The 21,361-nt window shown below is 45.8% G+C and overlaps 1 protein-coding gene and 2 long non-coding RNA genes across 3 annotated transcripts in view; all 3 read right to left on the reverse strand.

Moving 5' to 3' along the window:
* LOC115147894 (B-cell receptor CD22-like) overlaps window positions 1-21,361 on the reverse strand; it is a 206,691-nt gene that overhangs the window by 132,402 nt on the left and 52,928 nt on the right. The window lies entirely within an intron of this gene.
* On the reverse strand, window positions 923-1,822 carry LOC115147508 (uncharacterized). The gene is made up of 3 exons (XR_003866370.1): window positions 1,765-1,822; window positions 1,195-1,524; window positions 923-1,034 (listed from the first exon to the last, which is right to left on the reverse strand). It is a non-coding gene; the product is annotated as an uncharacterized LOC115147508 (long non-coding RNA).
* Window positions 9,645-10,114, reverse strand: LOC115147515 (uncharacterized). Its single transcript, XR_003866376.1, has 2 exons — window positions 9,987-10,114; window positions 9,645-9,826 (listed from the first exon to the last, which is right to left on the reverse strand). It is a non-coding gene; the product is annotated as an uncharacterized LOC115147515 (long non-coding RNA).

Raw genomic sequence — 21,361 nt, forward strand, 5'->3', positions numbered from 1 at the left:
TGGTAAGTGTGTAATATTACTAATGATATGCCTATTAATTCTATGTCATATGGTATGGTAAGTGTGTAATATTACTAATGATATGCCTATTAATTCTATGTCATATGGTATGGTAAGTGTGTAATATTACTAATGATATGCCTATTAATTCTATGTCATATGGTATGGTAAGTGTGTAATATTACTAATGATATGCCTATTAATTATATGTCATATGGTATGGTAAGTGTCTAACATTGCTAACTATTATTTATTGTTGTTGACCTGTGTGATTATCAATGAATAGATGAAGATTAGGTGTACTTACAGTGAACGTCCACAAACACAGAAGAAGAGTTGAGACGTCCATATTTATTCTCAACTTCACAGTAATATTCTCCTCTGTCCTCAGAGATGATGTTAGTGATGCTGTAACTCTGTCCTGATGCTTTTGGTGAGGTTACGTTCTTCTTGTACCAGGTGTATTTGTCCACAGGTGGGTTGGCATCACTGCTGCAGGTCAGAGTCACTGAACTGCCCTCCACTATTTCACCAGAGGGACTGACTGACACTGAGGTGTTCCTTGGTCCATCTGATGTAAAACACAGTGGATTTAAAAAAGAATACAAATACGATCAGTTAAAATATTGCATAAACTTTCCACAATTGTACTTTTCCACACAATGACTTTTAGATCCATCCTCTTATTGAAGATGATCAATTAAAGTATCATGTGGAGCCAATATCTGTCACTACAATGTTAATATACCAAACTAATGATTTAAACCCCATGTACTTACATGTGACAGTGAGAGTCTCTTCAGCAGAGGGGAGATCCTCATGGTCTTCTACAACACAGGAGTATCTACCTGTATCCTCACTGCTGACTGAGAATAGGATATAGACAGGAGAGTAGGTGTTGCTGTTTGGTATAGACTGTCCATTCTTATACCAACTGTAGGCTGTGATGGGGTCCAGTGTACATTTGGTTCTACATGTCAGTGTGACATTCTCCCTCTCTGACACAGATGTAGGATCCATCTCCAACACAACATCTGGAGTTAAATGAAACAAATCATTATTCTCCTCCTATATATGTCCTCTTATGTGAAATACTAGATTTGGCATTTTTCCATCACATACCACTACTGTGTCTGTATGACTGCCTTTAATAAGGTAATTACAGTAAAAGATGTGAGATGAGTGACAGATCACCTGTGACAGTCAGGGAGACAGGTGAGCCAGAAAACTTTCCTCCAGATGTTATGAATCTGAACCTGTACCCAGCAGAGTCACTCAATCTTAGGTCTGTGATTATCAGGATACAGTCACTCTCCTTATCCCCAAGGTACTCTATATGACCCTCATACCCTGGCACTGAGCTCAGATCGTTAGGACCAATAGCAGACTCCCATTTAGTAAACCAGAAAGCTGTTTTTATCTCATGATAACTGGGATATGTGTAAGAACAGGATATGTCCACTGTTGACCCCTTCAAGACACAGATACTCTGATGGGTGTAAGTCACACTCCAACACTTCTGACCTGAAATACAAAAAGACAATAGAACACCTTGCATACATCTATACATCTTTAATTACAATATATAGTACTATGCACTGATGTTGTTTATAAAGTAAAAAAAACAAATGAATAGTTTACAGTAGTGAAAAAAAACATATTTATTGAATAATGATCAATATTCATTGAAACATGTACATATGTCTCACAACCTTAAACAACATTGTATTCATATGAAATGTGTATAAAAAAGTCCAGACTCACACACTGCAGGAGGGTGGAGATTCTCATGGTCTTTTACAGCACAGGTCTAACTCTCTGCATCACTAAAGATCTGAGTACAGAATGGAAGTGTCCTCCTTTACTTTGTGTCCGTTCTTGTACCAGATGTAGGTGGGGTTGTCAGTCAGAGTACAGGTGGTGATACAGGTCAGTGTCTTCCAATACTCCCCTGTTGTCCACATTCCCCCAGTCACCTTTAGATCTGTAGTTATGAAAGAACAATGGAGAACATCTGTCAGTCAGCATCATTCCAAGGTTCTAATTGAAAATGGAATAAATCATTAGAAGTGGTAACTATACTCTTTATGTCAGAATACACAACCTCTGACAGAGAGAGTGACAGCTGAACCAGATGTCCATGAGCCTGTTGTAAATGAGAAGTAATATGATTCTGAATCCTCCTCTCTCAAGTCTGTGATTCTCAGGATGCCGTCATTCTCCTTATTCCCACGGTACTCTAAATGTTCAATCCTCTACGGTCCGTCAAGCTGTACAGCAGCCTAAAGACTGACCACCAGGTTCAATGATAACTCCTATCCCCAAGCTGTGAGGATAAACAGCAAGTGACTCACAGACACACACACACACACACACACACACACACACACACACACACACACACACACACACACACACACACACACACACACACACACACACACACACACACACACACACACACACAGACCATCTGTTGTGAAGGCCCATAAGGCCCATGGAGTCTGTATCAAAGTCTAGAGAGCTGGTTGTTATGGATGTAGAAAAGTTAAAACACACATCCTACACAGTGTAGATGTCAACTCTTCTCCCTATCAGTCTGGTCCTGAAGGGCCCTCAGATAAATCCACTGTGATACATTACCCTCAAGAATATGACTAATGACTAAAAACAAATAACCAACAACTATATTTCAAGATATCAAGAGTACTTACAGACTGAAGGGGAGAGGTCTTGTACAGTGAGTCAAGTGACTGGTAGTGAGTGGGAACTGCTAGTAAGTGTCAGTTCTGTGGTTGCGTAGGGGTTGGGTTAAATGCGGAAGACACATTTCAGTTGAAGCATTCAGTTGTACAACTGACTAGGTATCCCCATTTCCTTTCCCTTTGATGCATATTTAACCCTCCTGCTGTGTTCCGGTGGAATTGAACCGATTTTCTCTCTGAAAAATGTTGTTAATTTAATCTGATTGTCATAAGGTTCATAAGGTCATCAGGTTCCATGACTTTGTCCACACAGGGCATCTGAACACACAAAATACATTTTGATGATTTTCATTACATTTTGGGTGTTTTTAAAAAAAACTGTCATTTTGGACCGGGAACACAGAATTAATTAACATGAAATGAACACAACAGGAGGCTTTAAGTAGTCAGAACAAAAATCTAATGTTTTGCTTTCGTTGTAAAGCCTTTTTGAAATCGGACAGTGTGGTTAGATTAACCTCTCTAGGGTCGGCGGGACGAAATCGTCCCACATACTCAACAGCCAGTTGAATCCCGTGGCGCGATATTCAAATACCTTAGAAATGCTATTACTTCAATTTCTCAAACATATGACTATTTTACATCATTTTAAAGACAAGACTCTCGTTAATCTAACCACACTGTCCGATTTCAAAAAGGCTTTACAACGAAAGCAAAACATTAGATTATGTCAGCAGAGTACCCAGCCAGAAATAATCAGACACCCATTTTTCAAGCTAGCATATAATGTCACATAAACCCAAACCACAGCTAAATGCAGCACTAACCTTTGATGATCTTCATCAGATGACAACCCTAGGACATTATGTTATACAATACATGCATGTTTTGTTCAATCAAGTTCATATTTATATCAAAAACCAGCTTTTTACATTAGCATGTGACGTTCAGAACTAGCATACCCCCCGCAAACTTCCGGTGAATTTACTAAATTACTCACGATAAACGTTCACAAAAAACATAACAATTATTTTAAGAATTATAGATACAGAACTCCTCTATGCACTCGCTATGTCCGATTTTAAAATAGCTTTTCGGTGAAAGCACATTTTGCAATATTCTGAGTAGATAGCCCGGCATCACAGGGCTAGCTATTTAGACACCCACCAAGTTTAGCACTCACCAAAATCAGATTTACTATAAGAAAAATGTTATTACCTTTGCGGTCTTCATCAGAATGCACTCCCAGGTCTTCTACTTCAACAACAAATGTTGGTTTGGTTCAAAATAATCCATAGTTATGTTCAAATATCCTCTGTTTTGTTAGTGCGTTCAAGACACTATCCGAATGGTAAAGAAGGGTGATGCGCACGACGCATTTCGTGACAAAAAAATTCTAAATATTCCATTACCGTACTTCGAAGCATGTCAACCGCTGTTTAAAGAAAAATGTTATGCCATTTTTCTCGTAAAAAAGCGATAATATTCTGACCGGGAATCTGTGTTTATGTTCAAAGACGATAGAAAATAAAAACATGGGGTCGACTCGTGCACGGCCCATCGCCTCAGCCCATTGTCCTCTGATAGAGCACTTGCCAAAAGCGCTAATGTGTTTCAGCCTGGGGCTGGAATTACATCATTCAGCTTTTTCCCGCCTTCTGAGAGCCTATGGGAGCCGTAGGAAGTGTCACGTTACAGCAAAGATCCTCAGTCTTCAATAAACAGAGTCAAGAAGCTCAAGGAATGGTCAGACAGGCCACTTCCTGTAAGGAATCTTCTCAGGTTTTTGCCTGCCATATGAGTTCTGTTATACTCACAGACACCATTGAAACAGTTTTAGAAACTTCAGGGTGTTTTCTATCCAAAGCCAATAATTATATGCATATTCTAGTTACTGGGCAGGAGTAGTAACCAGAATAAATTGGGTACTTTTTTGTCCGGCCGTGCAAATACTGCCCCCTATCTCCAACAGGTTAACGAGAGTCTTGTCTTTAAAATGGTGTAAAATAGTCATATGTTTGAGAAATTTAAATAATAGCATTTCTAAGGTATTTGAATATCGCGCCACGGGATTCCACTGGCTGTTGAGTAGGTGGGACGATTTCGTCCCACATACCCTAGAGAGGTTATCCATCTATAGTCTAATGTAGCCTGTTATCCATATATAGTCTAATGTAGCCTGTTATCCATATATAGTCAATATAGCCTGCTATCCATATATAGACTAATGTAGCCTGTAATCCATATATATACTAACGTACCAATACTACTCCTAAACACAACCCACCATCACTGTGTCTCATGTTAATACCACTCCTAAACACAACCCACCATCACTGTCTCATGTTAATACTACTCCTAAACACAACCCACCATCACTGTGTCTCATGTTAATACTACTCCTAAACACAACCCACCATCACTGTGTCTCATGTTAATACTACTCCTAAACACAACCCACCATCACTGTGTCTCATGTTAATACTACTCCTAAACACAACCCACCATCACTGTGTCTCATGTTAATACTACTCCTAAACACAACCCACCATCACTGTGTCTCATGTTAATACTTCTTCTAAAGCTCTTACGAAGCATCCACTCAATCACTCTAACTCTTACTGTCACTCTTGCTTTAGGCCATTTTCAAAATGTCTCCACAACAATCTATTATTCTCAGAGCTCTTAAAATAGCATGCACAAGTCTTCATGTAAAACCACATGTACAACGTACATCCCATCTTTTGTAGCATACAATATAGCTCAGTATTTGTCAAGGGTGCAAATAATTTTGGTTGTGACTGTATATCCAACAATCAGATTAATATATAAAAATACATTGACACTCACACAGAAACAGACACATAACACACACACACACACACACACACACACACACACACACACACACACACACACACACACACACACACACACACACACACACACACACAGTTATACTTGACCCTGTTTTACTTTGACAGTGAACATTGAATTGAGATCCGTCCATTACGGCATAATCTACTGATCACGTATTAAACATGCAATTGATTAAACTGAACTAAACTAAACACATGAAACCACAGTCCATTAGATCATAATGATATGGACCGTCTGAGACACTTTATGAATACAGGCCCTGATGTAACAACCAAAACACAGTTCAATATAAACCAACAAGTACAAGATACAGGGAGTCATGTGATGTATGGCTAAAAACATAAAAACAAAAACTATATTTCAAGATATCATCAAGTGTACTTACAGAGTGAAGTGAAGGGGAGAAGTCTTGAACAGTTAGTCAACTTACTGTCACTGCGTGGAAACAAGAAGTAGTCTACTGTAAGTATTAGTAGAAGCAGGAGTAGCCTGTGTGAGTTCTGTGGTTGATACATTTTAAAGTAGCCTAGTCAGGGCATTAACATGCAGCAACAGCATGTCACATAAGGGATGTTACTGTATCTAAATAGAAAATGGTCTAAAGTCAGCATACTGTAGTTACATTTCTTTATTTGAGGAGTGGGCCTACATGTTTTACAAGAGACAAAATGTGACCCATTCCATCACTCCTCATCAGCTGGTACTGAAGGTTCCAGAACAGATGAAAGGGGAGAATCTTTGGTTCCAGTGTTCTAGACTAGAGCTCTCCCTACTGACATCTCAACATTACTGCAGCTTCCAGGCTTCACATGTCCCTACTTGTCCATTGAAAATATACAAAATAGAAGGTAGAAAATGGCATAAATATAGAATAACACAGTCACGCACGTAAAAATACTGTGTTATTGGGACTTATGTTGAACTGGCGTTTGAATTGAGTGAATTAGTGAGCTCAGCTAGCTTGTTAGCTACATGAAGCTGCTGTTATTCAGTGATAAACAAGCATTTTTGTGCATCACACAGCTACTCTGAATGGACTGGATTGTGAACAATACGATGCACTGCTGCTGAAATTACAGCAAGACCCCATCATTAGCTAGTGTGCTAGCTAGTTAGCTAACATTTATCTATCAACATTAGCTAGGTAGAAACAACAGACAACAGTGAGCTGTCATTATGCCAAGGCCAAGGCAAGCTGCTCTGAATTTCCAGTGTGCTTGTGTGAAAGAGGTGTCTTCAGCTCACTGATCTTCAGAACAATGGACTCAAAGTGAACCCTGACATGCATATAACTAAGTCTGTTATAAGTCTGTCTGTCTGTCTGCTACCCTATGCTTTGACCTCTTTCTCCCCTCTCTCCAGATGAAATCTTGCGACTTGTGACGGCCGGCCGCCCAACAACCTGCCCGCTTGACCCTATCCCCTCCTCTCTTCTCCAGACCATTTCCGGAGACCTTCTCACCTCGCTCATCAACTCATCCTTGACCACTGGCTACGTCCCTTCCGTCTTCAAGAGAGCGAGAGTTGCACCCCTTCTCAAAAAACCTACACTCCATCCCTCTGATGTCAACAACTACAGACCAGTATCCCTTCTTTCTTTTCTCTCCAAAACTCTTGAGCGTGCCGTCCTTGGCCAGCTCTCTTGCTATCTCTCTCAGAATGACCTTCTTGATCCAAATCAGTCAGGTTTCAAGACTGGTCATTCAACTGAGACTGCTCTTCTCTGTGTCACGGAGGCTCTCCGCACTGCTAAAGCTAACTCTCTCTCCTCTGCTCTCATCCTTCTCGACCTATCTGCTGCCTTTGATACTGTGAACCATCAGATCCTCCTCTCCACCCTCTCCGAGTTGGACATCTCCGGCGCGGCTCACTCTTGGATTGCGTCCTACCTGTCAGGTCGCTCCTACCAGGTGGCGGGGCGAGAATCCGTCTCCTCACCACGTGCTCTCACCACTGGTGTCCCTCAGGGCTCAGTTCTAGGCCCTCTCCTATTCTCGCTATACACCAAGTCACTTGGCTCTGTCATATCCTCACATGGTCTCTCCTATCATTGCTACACAGACGACACACAATTCATCTTCTCCTTTCCCCCTTCTAATAACCAGGTGGCGAATCGCATCTCTGCATGTCTGGCAGACATATCAGTGTGGATGACGGATCACCACCTCAAGCTAAACCTTGGCAAGACGTAGCTGCTCTTCCTCCCGGGGAAGGACTGCCCGTTCCATGATCTCGCCATCACGGTTGACAACTCCATTGTGTCCTCCTCCCAGAGTGCTAAGAGCCTTGGCGTGACCCTGGACAACACCCTGTCGTTCTCCGCTAACATCAAGGCGGTGACCCGATCCTGTAGGTTCATGCTCTACAACATTCGCAGAGTACGACCCTGCCTTACACAGGATGCGGCGCAGGTCCTAATCCAGGCACTTGTCATCTCCTGTCTGGATTACTGCAACTCGCTGCTGGCGGGGCTCCCTGCCTGTGCATTAAACCCCTACAACTCATCCAGAATGCCGCAGCCCGTCTGGTGTTCAACCTTCCCAAGTTCTCTCACGTCACCCCGCTCCTCCATTTCCAGTTGAAGCTCGTATCTGCTACAAGACCATGGTGCTTGCCTACGGAGCTGTGAGGGGAATGGCCCCTCCGTACCTTCAGGCTCTGATCAGTCCCTACACCCAAAGAAGGGCACTGCGTTCATCCACCTCTGGCCTGCTCACCTCCCTACCTCTGCGGAAGCACAGTTCCCGCTCAGCCCAGTCAAAACTGTTCGCTGCTCTGGCACCCCAATAGTGGAACAAGCTCCCTCACGACGCCAGGACAGCGGAGTCAATCACCACCTTCCGGAGACACCTGAAACCCCACCTCTTTAAGGAATACCTGGGATAGGATAAAGTAATCCTTCTAACCCCCCCCCTTAAAAGATTTAGATACACTATTGTAAAGTGGTTGTTCCACTTGATATCATAAGGTGAATGCACTAATTTGTAAGTCACTCTGGATAAGAGCGTCTGCTATATGACGTAAATGTAAAGGTAAATGTCTGGGATTATTGTGTCCCATTGTGTCTGCATGATGCGTGTTTCTTTTAAATGACAATGAATAATCTTTCATGTAATTGGTTTTTGCTGATTCGTTATTGTTATTTTATTGTCTGATCTTTTTTTTGTAGCATTTTTAATAAAATCAACTGCATTGTTAGTTAAGGGCTTGTCATTAACCATTTTACAGTAAGGTCTACACCTGTTGTGTTTGGCGCATGTAACTAATACAATTTGATTTGATTTGTGTGTTTAGGTGCTGGACTTTGCTCCCTCTGACACTGGGTTTCTGAACCTCTACATGTCTAAACCGTTTGGGGGGGTTCTACTAGCTGACATATGGAATTGTTTTTTAAGGTGGTCATACCATGGATCATTTATCTATTTGATTTTGAATTATAGTACCCCTTTAGGTAAAAAAGGATAAGGACTAATGTTTGTGAGAGCAGGCAGGTGACTGCAATATCGTCTGCCTGGAACATGCCCCATATTCAATTGTAATTCAATAAAAAATAACATTTATTTATCCCCTGTAGGGGGCAATTACTAAACACCCTATGGCATCAGGCTGGCAGTGAGTCTCACAGTGACATCACAAGGGGTCACACTTTCAGGTCACATGTCCAGTCACATGACCATACATACATACACAGTAAAACACATGATAACAACAGATGTCAGCCCCCTTAGTGTCTACAACGTGGTCATCATAGAGGAGGTTCACTGGGCAAAGATCCCATCAAGGTTCTAATGATGACATCATCTCCATCATCTGACATCAATGATGACATCATCTCCATCATCTGACATCAATGATGACTTGTTTCACAGCTCATGCCGAGGGAGAGGGGGAAGGAAATCCGAGGTGCTCTCTTTTTCACTTTGATTTACACTTCACACACTCATTCTATATGTCTAGTGTTCAGTCCCCCCATCCACCATCCCCCCAAACCTCCTGTTCCCTTTTAAAGTTGGGACACGGTCCCTCATCCTCTTCCTTAATCTTCATCATTCTCCTCCCTCTCTACTATCCAGTCACTGTGTGGTGGTCAGGGTTGTCATGGTGGTCAGCGTTGCCATGGATTCCTGTCTCTTCCTCTCTAGTCAGGCTTGTGTTTGAAGCGACATTTGTCACCATAGAAACAGCCGGTGGTCCTCCAGAAGAAACCCTCGTCACCGTTGATGGGAGCCATCCTCCTGGTCCTGGGAGAGAGAGACAAACAGTGTCAAAACACAAACACCTGCACCTGTGCTCCTGCTTCCTCCTTCCATCACTTTGTACATTTCAAAAGTTTATGAGTTGATTGATAACACTTTAGAATAACTCATAATGATGTTTTGACAGACAGATGGATGTTCTTACCCTGTGGAGGCGTACTGGGAGGCTGAGGAGGTGATGAGGCCTATAGGGTTGATCCTCTGAGGAGAGGGAGGGGTTCTCTACAGCCAGCGGTCTAGGTACTTGATCACCAGCCTAGTGCTCTCCAGCTCCATCCCCTGGACAGGAGGACAAACAGCAGCAACAGTCAAAATAGTTAGAATGGAACCAATAGCAAAGTCCCAAAAGTACAATGGAACCAAAAGCATTGTCCCAAAAGTAAAATGGAGCCAATAGATTAGTCTCAAAAGTACAAGAAAAGGTTCACTTATTATTTGTAAAACCAGAGAGTCATTCTAATGTACTATCTTTGGTGAAACGTAGCTAAACCTCACAATAAATCATTATTAGATGTACAGTATGTATTTCTATATTGTTGTAATACTAGCTGTCTGGGTACCTGATCACCAGCCTGGTGCTCTCCAGCTCCACCCCCTGGACAGGAAGACAAACCGCAGGCGTAGTCCAAATACATACAAATGAACCAGTAGCATGGTCCCAAAAGTACAATGGAACTAATAGCATTGTCCCAAAAGTACAATGAAACCAATAACATTGTATTTGGTTTTATTACCGGCTTGTTTTTCATTTGCCGCCAGAAAGGAGTTGAATCGTTGTACTTTTCTCTCTGTGTTGGACAGTGATACAATTGATGTGCAAGACTCATGCTCTCCACTGAAGGCTCTTGACTCTGTGTATCATGCAGAGATGTCTAACTCACCATTGTGATCTCTACAGTGCTGTCAGGTGGACATCAGTAGCAACACGCAGGCTCAAACACTGGTACATTTTTATTCAGAAGACCATTTAAGGAAAACTGCCATTTTATATATTCTCTCTTCTAGCATGAAATGAGAACACGTACAAACTCAGATCTCAATGTTGTTTTATGCTAAACAGTTCTGAAAATTAGAACCAAACATGAAAAAAGTCCTTTCATTTCATTATTCAGCCCCTTGATCTTAGAATGTCCTCCATTGGAGGAGTTCAAAGGACAAATAGATGAACAGGTTATTGAGATATGTAGCTGTTTCTAGTTGTCAGCCCATGTCACTAGTTTGTATTGCCTTATTTTAAGCCCCCGTCCCCACAGGAGACCTTTTGCCTCTTGCCAGGCCGCCATTGTAAATAAAAATGTGTTCTTAATTGACTTGCCTGGTTAAATAAAGATTATCCAAAAGTGCAATGGAACCAATAGTATAGTCCCAAAAGTACAATAGAACCAATAGCACAGTCCTAAGCGTACAATGGAACCAATAGTATAGTCCCAAAAGTACAATGGGACCAATGGCATAGTCCCAAAAGTACACACTCCTTAAGTTCAAGCTAAAATATTGATAGCACATCTCACATAGTTCAATGCATATGACAGGATTATGTTTCATCCCACCACTCACCTTTAGCCTCTCCAAGGTGCAAGTGGACACGTTGGGATTCTTGAAGTTGACAAAGGCACATAATCTCTCTTGTAGAACTCTGATACTCTCTCTCTCCCCACAACTACAGTACATAACCTAGATTTAGAATGTAGAACGTTGATACTCTCTCTGTCCCCACAACTACAGTACAGAATAAAGAATTAGAATGTAGAACTCTGATACTCTCTCTCTCCCCACAACTACAGTACAGAACATAGAGAGTATCAGAGTTCTACATTCTAATTATATCTCCCCACAACTAAAGTACAGAATGTAGGAGAGGAAGGGAGAGAGGTGACCACAGTCAAAATACAAGGAATATAGGAACAGGGTGCTATTTGAGACAGCCTATAGAACTCATAACTGTAGGAATATATACTGTGGAAAAACCAGAATTAAACATACTCACCAAAAGGAGATCTGAGGGGAGGAGAGGTCCACCACTGGAGTCAAGAGGGAAGGAGAGGCCTACCACAGGAGTCATGAGGGGAGAAGAGGTCCACCACTGGAGTCCTGAGGGGAGGAGAGGTCCACCACTGCAGTCCTGAGGGGAGGAGAGATCCATCACTGGAGTCCTGAGGGGAGGAGAGGACCACCACTGGAGTCAAGAGGGAAGGAGAGGTCCACCACTGGAGTCCTGAGGGGAGGAGAGGTCCACCACTGCAGTCCTGAGGGGAGGAGAGGTCCACCACTGGAGTCTTGAAGGCAGGAGAGGTCCACCACTGGAGTCCTGAGGGGAGGAGTGGTCCACCACTGCAGTCCTGAGGGGAGGAGAGGTCCACCACTGCAGTCCTGAGGGGAAGAGAGGTCCACCACTGGAGTCCTGAGGGGAGGAGTGGTCCACCACTGCTTTCCTGAGGGGAGGAGAGGTCCACCACTGGAGTCCTGAGGGGAGGAGAGGTCCACCACAGCAGAAGGAAGAGGAAAATGTTCAATCATTATTAAAACCAGAGAATAGTTCTACTTTACTATCTTTGGAGAAACATTGTAGTGAAACCTCATAATAAATCAATGTTAGATGTACAATATGTATTTATTTATTGTTGCAGTTTTTTTATTAAATAAAAAGTCTAACTCCTGTAAAGTCAATGGCTGTGCCCCCTGTGGTGGTGTCTGATATAGTGCAGCCTGTCTATACTATGAATCCTGTGGTGGGGTCTGGTAGTGCAGCCTGTCTATACTATGTCCCCTGTGGTGGGGTCTGGTAGTGCAGCCTGTCTATACTATGACCCCTGTGGTGGGGTCTGGTAGTACAGCCTGTCTATACTATGACCCCTGTGGTGGGGTCTGGTAGTGCAGCCTGTCTATACTATAACCCCTGTGGTGGGGTCTGGTAGTGCAGCCTGTCTATACTATGGCCCCTGTGGTGGGGTCAGGTAGTACAGCCTGTCTATATTATGCCCCCTGTGGTGGGGTCTGGTAGTGCAGCCTGTCTATACTTTGCCCCCTGTGGTGGGGTCTGGTAGTGCAGCCTGTCTATACTATGACCCCTGTGGTGGGGTCTGGTAGTACAGCCTGTCTATACTATGCCCCCTGTGGTGGTGTTTGGTAGTGCAGCCTGTCTATACTAGTGCAGCCTGTCTATACCCCCTGTGATAGGGTCTGGTAGTGCAGCCTGTCTATACTATGCCCCCTGTGGTGGGGTCTGGTAGTGCAGCCTGTCTATACTATGTCCCCTGTGGTGGGGTCTGGTAGTGCAGCCTGTCTATACTATGACCCCCGTGGTGGGGTCTGGTAGTACAGCCTGTCTATACTATGTCCCCTGTGGTGGGGTCTGGTAGTACAGCCTGTCTATAATATGCTCCCTGTGGTGGGTCTGGTAGTGCAGCCTGTCTATACTATGACCCCTGTGGTAGGGTCTGGTAGTGCAGCCTGTCTATACTATGACCCCTGTGGAGGGGTCTGGTAGTGCAGAGAGGAGAGATGGAGTGACAGACACACAGCCAGACACACACACACAAACACACCCACACAGCAAAATTCACATCAACATCAGAGGCAGTCGGTGACATGTCAGAGGAGGGAGGACAAATGTTTTTTGGCCTATCACAGCACATTGGATGACTGTCATTCACATTCCATTCACCCAGCTCAATGTAACATCAATAGGTTTAGGCTACTACATGTCATGATACTCTAGTGTTCCCTATAGCCATCATGAGGTTGTTACAACCTAGCCTATGAATTTGGAGTAATCAAGGTGACAGACAGTGACACATTCAATACTGCCTTGCACACTCTTGCCTGCATCTAGCAGATATAGAATGTAATCATTAGTCCAACATTTGCAAACGAGAGTTTCTGTTGGATTTATTCAGGTATGTTTATCCCTGTTTCATTTGATTCCGTTTAAGAAATGTTTTTATACAGAATTGGCGGAATGAATACAGCCCTGTATCACACACAAACACACAGTTCACTTTCATAGCAGCCACATAGAAAGAGAAGGATCACTTTGCCCGTTGTAGAACTCCTTCTCCCATCTTTGCACCCTACTCCTCCTTCCTTTTCCCTTTGCTTGTGGACTTCATTGCACAGCACATCAGCTGTCTGTGTTCCTACAGAAGCGGTGACTCCCCCCAACACCATTTTATCCAAGCCTCCTGTTCTCTTAGGAACACTCTCTCTTCCTCTTCTTCAGTCATCATATTCATTATTCTGTTCTTCTTCCTCCTCTGTCAAATCCGGACAGTGCGTGGTGGTCAGGGTTGTCAGGGTGGTCAGGATAGTCAGGGTGGTCAGGATAGTCAGGGTGGGCAGGGTGGTCAGGATTGTCAGGGTTGTCAGGGTGGTCAGGGTGGTCAGGATAGTCAGGGTGGGCAGGGTGGTCAGGATTGTCAGGGTGGTCAGGGTGGTCAGGGTTGTCAGGGTGGTCAGGGTGGTCAGGATAGTCAGGGTGGGCAGGGTGGTCAGGATTGTCAGGGTGGTCAGGGTGGTCAGGGTTGTCAGGGTGGTCAGGGTTGTCAGGGTGGTCAGGGTGGTCAGGGTTGTCAGGGTTGTCAGGGTGGTCAGGGTGGTCAGGGTTGTCAGGGTGGTCAGGGTGGTCAGGGTGGTCAGGGTTGTCAGGGTTGTCAGGGTGGTCAGGATGGTCAGAGATTTCCAAGTTGTTGTGTAATGTTCATGTCCAATGGACGATGAGCACCAATACGTTTTATCTATAATTTCTCTTCATATGACAAGGATTGAAAAGGATTTGACAGTAGATTGTCGACTTGATGCATGATGATGACTGCTTGTCTATCTTGCAAGCTAAGATTTTGAAAGTATGATGTTGACATGATCAGTCCACCAAAGGTACTGTAGATATAACGTGATTTGACTTCATTTTGTCTGTGGCCTATGACCTTGAGCCTTCTTGAATGGGCACTTCTGATGTAACTCAATGGCAGCCCCATAGATTTTACAGTGGCTTAGTGTTCCCATGAGTGACAGAACACTGAGCCAATCACGGCGCAACTAGAGAACATTACCAACCTGTCACGTCCTGACCAGTGAGAAGGGTCATTTTACCATAGTAGAATGGTCAGGGCGTGGCAGGGGGGTTGTTTTGTGTGTTTTGGGGTTGGTTCGTTTCTAGGGGCATTTGTTCTAGTTTTCTGTTTCTATGTTTCATTTTCCATGTGTGGCCGAGTATGGTTTCCAATCAGAGGCAGGTGTCTTTCGTTGTCTCTGATTGGAAGCCATACTTAGGCAGCCTGTTTTTCTTTGGGTTTTGTGGGTGTTTGCTTTCCGTATAGTCTGGGTACCTTACGGAACTGTTGGCCGTTGTTATTTTGTTGTTTAAGTGTTCTCATAAAATAAATTAAGCATGAGCACTCTACACGCTGCGCCTTGGTCTAATCCTTTCGACGCCTGTGACACAACACCTATGCTCCGTGTTTTCTGCTGGCTGCCCCCCCACCACAGAAGTCACTGAGCTAGGCTGAAACACCTGCATTTTTGAGCTGCAAAAAAGAGACCATGTTTGTACGCGGCTTTATTAACTCAATGCTTTATTTCTTTTTTTTACATTGTTTGCAAACTGATATGTGACATGTATTAATGCCAAAATAACATGCACCAAAAAGCTTGCTGCCAGAGGCCTGTGTAGCTGTCCACATGCTGTTGTAATGCTCTCTCTGTGACTTGCTGCCAGAGGCCTGTGTAGCTGTCCACATGCTGTTGTAATGTTCTCTCTGTGACTTGCTGCCAGAGGCCTGTGTAGCTGTCCACATGCTGTTGTAATGCTCTCTCTGTGACTTGCTGCCAGAGGCCTGTGTAGCTGTCCACATGCTGTTGTAATGTTCTCTCTGTGACTTGCTGCCAGAGGCCTGTGTAGCTGTCCACATGCTGTTGTAATGTTCTCTCTGTGACTTGCTGCCAGAGGCCTGTCTAGCTGTCCACATGCTGTTGTAATGCTCTCTCTGTGACTTGCTGCCAGAGGCTTGTGTAGCTGTCCTCATGCTGTTGTAATGCTCTCTCTGTGACTTGCTGCCAGAGGCCTGTGTAGCTGTCCACATGCTGTTGTAATGCTCTCTCTGTGACTTGCTGCCAGAGGCCTGTGTAGCTGTCCACATGCTGTTGTAATGCTCTCTCTGTGACTTGCTGCCAGAGGCCTGTGTAGCTGTCCACATGCTGTTGTAATGCTCTCTCTGTGACTTGCTGCCAGAGGCCTGTGTAGCTGTCCTCATGCTGTTGTAATGCTCTCTCTGTGACTTGCTGCCAGAGGCCTGTGTAGCTGTCCACATGCTGTTGTAATGCTCTCTCTGTGACTTGCTGCCAGAGGCCTGTGTAGCTGTCCACATGCTGTTGTAATGCTCTCTCTGTGACTTGCTGCCAGAGGCCTGTGTAGCTGTCCACATGCTGTTGTAATGCTCTTTCTGTGACTTGCTGCCAGAGGCCTGTGTAGCTGTCCACATGCTGTTGTAATGCTCTCTCTGTGACTTGCTGCCAGAGGCCTGTGTAGCTGTCCACATGCTGTTGTAATGCTCTCTCTGTGACTTGCTGCCAGAGGCCTGTCTAGCTGTCCTCATGCTGTTGTAATGCTCTCTCTGTGACTTGCTGCCAGAGGCCTGTGTAGCTGTCCTCATGCTGTTGTAATGCTCTCTCTGTGACTTGCTGCCAGAGGCCTGTGTAGCTGTCCACATGCTGTTGTAATGCTCTCTCTGTGACTTGCTGCCAGAGGCCTGTGTAGCTGTCCTCATGCTGTTGTAATGCTCTCTCTGTGACTTGCTGCCAGAGGCCTGTGTAGCTGTCCTCATGCTGTTGTAATGCTCTCTCTGTGACATGCTGCCAGAGGCCTGTGTAGCTGTCCACATGCTGTTGTAATGCTCTCTCTGTGACTTGCTGCCAGAGGCCTGTGTAGCTGTCCACATGCTGTTGTAATGCTCTTTCTGTGACTTGCACCCAGAGGCCTGTGTAGCTGTCCACATGCTGTTGTAATGCTCTCTCTGTGACTTGCTGCCAGAGGCCTGTGTAGCTGTCCACATGCTGTTGTAATGCTCTCTCTGTGACTAGCTGCCAGAGGCCTGTGTAGCTGTCCACATGCTGTTGTAATGCTCTCTCTGTGACTTGCTGCCAGAGGCCTGTGTAGCTGTCCAAGGTGTTGAAATATTCACGCTGTTGGCTGGTCCTGGAATGGGTACTGTGCTCCTTGAATCGAGCTGGTAGTAGGTCCAAGCTACAGAAATAGGCCCACTACTGCTCGCTATGGTGACTGTAGACCGTTTGAATAGGTGAGTAGCTGTGTGGTTGGGTAGAAAGTGTTCTTGTAGAAAGGTCTTGTCGCAGGCCTCGAAGAGAAATCCTTCTAGAAGATCAGAGAGTTCAATCAAGTACTGGGTTAACTGAATGACAACAGAGACAGAATACAATATGGAATGTTATTAAATAGTTTGGGGTAGGTCTCTTCTCAGAGGAATGCTCCTCAGAGCCAGATGCTGATGACAGGTTGTCCTATGCTGGGCAGCTGGCATCGGAAACCCCCCCTCTTGGAGAACGGGGTTCTGATGACTAGCCTTCAGGTTGTTATGCTGCTGGTGGGGAGGAGGTGAAAGGTCATTGGAAGACTGCAGAACATCAAGTGAGAGACAAGGGATGAGTTGACATATAAAGGCTCCCTGAGATTTATGCCCATTGGTTGACAGAAAGGGAAGTGATTATTGCCCAAGTGAGCCCATAGGTTATATCAGAAAGCGGGGTGGGATTGCCTTAGTGTGCCATGCTCATTGGCTGAAGTTAATAGGTGAATGACCTTCCACACACTTGTTCATGGTGAAGAGGAGATGTGACGCTGTGCTAAAGAGGTACCATTATAGTCACTACCCTATCAATACACTATATACACTAAAGTATGTGGACACCCCTTCAAATTAGTGGATTCAGCTATTTCAGCCACACCCGTTGCTGACAGGTGTATAAAATTGAGCACACCGCCATGCAATCTCCAAAGACAAACACTGGCAGTAGAATGGCCTTACTGAAAAGCTCATAAAAATCCTCTGTCCTCGGTTGAAACACTCACTACCGAGTTCCAAACTGCTTTCCCAGACGAGTGGAGGCTGTTATAGCAGCAAAGGGGGAACCAACTCCATATTAATGCCCATGTTTTTGGAATGAGATGTTCGACAGGCAGGTGTCCACATACATTTGGTCATGTAGTGTACCTGCTATGAGGATGAGTGAGATAGGAAGCGATGTGAACTGTAGAGTTTACTAAATGAATGAAATGACGATCCATTCAGACTGGTCTGACTTTCCAAACTACATCTGATTGATTGATTATTGATAAATGGTATTGATTAATCCCTTATGAGTGAAGCATCATAGCGCTGGACTGGGTTTATGAGCAGCTTGTCATGTATTATGTATAATATCTCACAATACCTGCGTCACAAATGGCACCCTATTCCCTATATGGTACACTACCTGGTCAAGAGTAGGACACTATATAGGGGACAAGGTACCATTAAGGACAAGTCCTGGTTCTCATGCCAAGACACCACTCAGAGATTCTGTCAGAGCCTGGTTCTAATGCCAAGACACCACTCAGAGATTCTGTCAGAGACTGGTTCTCATGCCAAAACACCACTCAGCGATTCTGTCAGAGCCTGGTTCTAATGTCAAAACACCACTCAGAGATTCTGTCAGAGCCTGGTTCTAATGTCAAAACATCACTCAGAGATTCTGTCAGAGCCTGGTTCTAATGCCAAGACACCACTCAGAGATTCTGTCAGAGCCTGGTTCTCATGCCAAGACACCACTCAGAGATTCTGTCAGAGCCTGGTTCTAATGCCAAGACACCACTCAGAGATTCTGTCAGAGCCTGGTTCTCACACCACTCAGAGATTCTGTCAGAGCCTGGTTCTCATGCCAAGACACCACTCAGAGATTCTGTCAGAGCCTGGTTCTAATGTCAAGACACCACTCAGAGATTCTGTCAGAGCCTGGTTCTAATGTCAAGACACCACTCAGAGATTCTGTCAGAGCCTGGTTCTAATGCCAAGACACCACTCAGAGATTCTGTCAGAGCCTGGTTCTAATGTCAAGACACCACTCAGAGATTCTGTCAGAGCCTGGTTCTCACACCACTCAGAGATTCTGTCAAAGCCTGGTTCTCATGCCAAGACACCACTCAGAGATTCTGTCAGATGTCTATATTCAGTGTGTTAAAAATGAAACTTTCATTAAGCTTCAATAATCCGTTTGAAAGCCATTAAGGTACACAAGTGAATGGAATAAATCAACAACTGTCACGTCCTGGCCAGTATATAAGGTTAATTGTTTTGTAGTTTGGTCAGGGCGTGACAGAGGGTATTTGTTTTATGTGGTTCAGGGTGGTGTGTTTTGTTAAAAGGGTGTTTGTTTTAGTAATTCCGGGTGTTGGTTTATGTTTAGGTATTTCTATGGGGAGTCTAGTGAATGTATGTCTATGTTTGGTTAATTGGGGTTGGGACTCTCAGTTGAAGGCAGGTGTTGTCTATCTGCCTTTGATTGAGAGTCTCATATAGTAGGGTGTGTTTGTGTTTGGGATTTGTGGGTGATTGTGCTGTGTTGAGCCTAGGCTTTGCCAGACTGTTTTGTTGTTCGTTCGTTTTCGTGTTTTGTTGTTTTGGAGTGTTCTTTTGATAGTTAAATAAAAGTCAAAATGAGCATACACGTACCTGCTGCGTATTGGTCTACCTTTTCTGATGACGATTTCGTTATATCGTCAGAAGATGAAGACAACCCTGACAGAATCACCCACCACCAAAGGACCAAGCAGCAGAGGAAGGAGCGGAGGAATTACGAGTTGGACTGGCGGGAGAAGTGGACTTGGGAGGAAGTTCTGGACGGGGCCGGACCTTGGCATCAGGCTGGGGAGTATCGCCGCCCGCAGTGGGAAATAGAAGCAGCCAAGGCAGAGAGGGGGTGGTACGAGGCCAGAGACGCGCTGAGGGAGAAGCACGAGAGGCACCCCCAAGAATTTTTTTTGGGGGGGCACACGGGTAGTTTGGCTAGGCGAAGGAAGAGCCGGAAGCCAGCTACCCGTGGTTATATGGAGGAGCGTATGAGGTGGGGAGCGCCATGTTTTGCTGAGAAGCGCACTATCTCACCCATACGCACGCACAGTCCGGTGCGAGTTATTCCAGCCCCTCGCAGGTGCCGTGCTAGAGCGGGCATCCAGCCTGGTAGGAGGATGCCTGCGCAGCGCATCTGGTCGCCGGTACGCCTCCGAGGACCAGGCTACCCAACTCCCACTCTACGCACGGCTACCATCAGGCCCCTGCACAGCCCAGTCTGCCCTGTACGAGCACTCCGCTCGTACAGGGCTACTAGTTCCATCCAGCCAAGGCGGGTTGTGCAGGAGGTAAGATCTAGACCGGCTGTGCGCCTCCATAGCCCTGGGTTTCCAGCTCCTGTCTCTCGTGCGGACCCGGAAGTGCGTCCACCCAGTCCGACTCGTCCTGTTCCCGCTCCCCGCACTAAACGGCAAGTGCGTAAACCCAGCCTCGCCAGTCAACAGTCGTCGGAGCTGCCCGCCAGTCAACAGTCGTCGGAGCTGCCCGCCAGTCAACAGTCGTCGGAGCTGCCCGCCAGTCAACAGTCGTCGGAGCTGCCCGCCAGTCAACAGTCGTCGGAGCTGCCCGCCAGTCAACAGTCGTCGGAGCTGCCCGCCAGTCAACAGTCGTCGGAGCTGCCCGTCAGTCAACAGTCGTCGGAGCTGCCCGTCAGTCAACAGTCGTCGGAGCTGCCCGTCAGTCAACAGTCGTCGGAGCTGCCCGCCAGTCAACAGTCGCCGGAGTGGCCAGACTGCGCTGAACTGCCGGAGTGGCCAGACTGCGCTGAACTGCCGGAGTGGCCAGACTGCTCTGAACTGCCGGAGTGGCCAGACTGCTCTGAACTGCCGGAGTGGCCAGACTGCGCTGAACTGCCGGAGTGGCCAGACTGCGCTGAACTGCCGGAGTGGCCAGACTGCCCTGACCTGCCGGAGTGGCCAGACTGCCCTGACCTGCCGGAGTGGCCAGACTGCCCTGACCTGCCGGAGTGGCCAGACTGCCCTGACCTGCCGGAGTGGCCAGACTGCCCTGACCTGCCGGAGTGGCCAGACTGCCCTGACCTGCCGGAGTGGCCAGACTGCCCTGACCTGCCGGAGTGGCCAGACTGCCCTGAACGTCCCGAGTGGCCAGACTGCCCTGAACGTCCCGAGTGGCCAGACTGCCCAGACTGTCCCGAGTTGCCAGACTGTCCCGAGTTGCCAGACTGCCCAGACTGTCCCGAGTTGCCAGACTGCCCAGACTGTCCCGAGCTGCCAGACTGCCCAGACAGCCTGGAACGGCCTGAGCCGGAGCCACCTCCAAAAAATAGGTGGGTTGGGGAGGGGGGGTGTAGCACAGTGCCGTCGTTGACGGCAGCCACCCTCCCTTCCCTCCCTTTAGTAAGGGGGAAATTTTCTTTTGGGTATTGTTTGGGGGTATTTTTTTT

The sequence above is a fragment of the Salmo trutta genome, chromosome 14 (assembly GCF_901001165.1).
Source record: "Salmo trutta chromosome 14, fSalTru1.1, whole genome shotgun sequence".
NCBI classification, from domain to species: domain Eukaryota; kingdom Metazoa; phylum Chordata; class Actinopteri; order Salmoniformes; family Salmonidae; genus Salmo; species Salmo trutta.